General features: G+C 36.9%; 1 protein-coding gene across 2 annotated transcripts in view; it reads left to right on the top strand.

Moving 5' to 3' along the window:
- LOC128249671 (carnosine synthase 1-like) overlaps window positions 1–1,675 on the top strand; it is a 35,151-nt gene that overhangs the window by 19,412 nt on the left and 14,064 nt on the right. The gene's annotated exons all lie outside the window — the stretch shown is intronic.

Genomic DNA, 1,675 nt, shown 5'->3' with positions numbered 1-1,675 from the left:
AATATATATGTTGGATCTTGCAGGCATGAAGTGAATTCGATCCACCATAGCCAAATTTAACTTAACAGTTCAACAGAACTTTTCTTACAGTGAAACAATGGTTTTTCTCTGACAGCAGTTTTACATTTGCCTGAAATAATGTCTTCACCTCTTGGCCCTTATAACCTCTTCTACTTCACCAAAAGCTAGAATAGAGATATCACAGTACCACCAACGAAGCCCATTGTTCTCAACAATATGTCTATCCTTCTGGATAGTTATAAAAGCAAGAGCCCCAAGCAAAAACGAGTAGTCACTTGGTGACAACTGAATGAGCTGGCTCGTGACAACTCAATCAGTTAGGGAGTGGACTGCTAGAAGCATGATCATAAGCAAGGCAGATACTAAAGACAATAGTCAGACAGAGAAATGAAATTTACTGTCAGCAACTGTGAGACAACATCCCACGACCCTACAACTTCCACTAGCTCTAATTCTCTTCTCTTACAACATCATTCTATTGCTATCTGTGGATTACTACTAACAATTTGTATACGCCAAACTATGCAAAGAAACATTCTACCACATTTAACTTTCTTTTGAATGCTCTTGGATTTTATAATCTGCCCGACGAGGCAAGGTATTTTCAATGTAACGGTAAATAAATACTTTCCTAAAATTTCATGCATTGTTCATCTTTCACATCCTACAACATGCTGTTATAACAACAAATTTTATCGTTAGAATTGCTGACTTCGACATTTCATATTATTGTGTACCTAATCAATCTTAACCATTATATATACAGACAGGGGTTGGACAAAATAATGAAAACGCCTAGCATCATAGCATCGTAATTTTGAATATCTATAAAACCATCAAAAGCTTGTTTATTTTTATATTTTTTGATTTATTATTAGTGTTGCTTAATATGTTTTGCTAAAATTGATGTTTCTTTTCAGATATCATCAGAAAAAGGTAATTAAAATTCATTAAAATGACAGATCTATCGGACTTTCAAAGAGGTCAAATTTGTTGGTGCTCGTATTGCAGGCACTAGCGTAAAGAAACAGCCAAAATGTTTGGTGTATCAAGAAGTACTGTCTTGAAAGTAATGACAGCCTTTGAGAAAGAAGGAAAAACCTCCTCATCGAAACAAAACTCTGGAAGAAAACCAAAACTTTCAGATAGGGACCATCAGACTCTTACGCGAATTGTTAGAAAAGATCACAAAAGTACAGCTCCCAAAATTACTGCAGAGCTTAATGACCACCTCGAGAATCCAGTTTCCAAAAAACTGTTTGCCAGGGGCTGCACAAAGCCAGATTTCACGAGAGGGCTGCAATCAGAAAACTACTACTTTCAAAAACAAACATTGCAAAGCGTTTAGAGTGGAGTAAAAACCTACAGAATTGGTCCCTAGAGCAGTGAAAGAGTGTTATTTTCTCATACAAGTCATCCTTTACCCTAGTTCCGACTACCGGCTGAGTATACATGTGGAGACAGCCAAAAGCAGCATTTGACCCAAACTGCCTTCTTCCAACTGTTAAACATGGAGGAAGATCTGTGATGATCTGGGAGGCTATATCTTGGAAATCCACCAGCCCAATGGTTTCCCTTCATGGCAGAATTAATAATCAAGACTATTTAAGCATTTTATCTGATCAAATTCATCCTATGGTTGCAGAACTATTCA

This window comes from Octopus bimaculoides, chromosome 17, assembly GCF_001194135.2.
Source record: "Octopus bimaculoides isolate UCB-OBI-ISO-001 chromosome 17, ASM119413v2, whole genome shotgun sequence".
In the NCBI taxonomy this organism is placed as follows: Eukaryota; Metazoa; Mollusca; class Cephalopoda; order Octopoda; family Octopodidae; genus Octopus; species Octopus bimaculoides.
The sequence above is the reverse complement of the archived record's forward strand: the minus strand, read 5'-3'. Positions and strand labels throughout refer to the sequence as shown.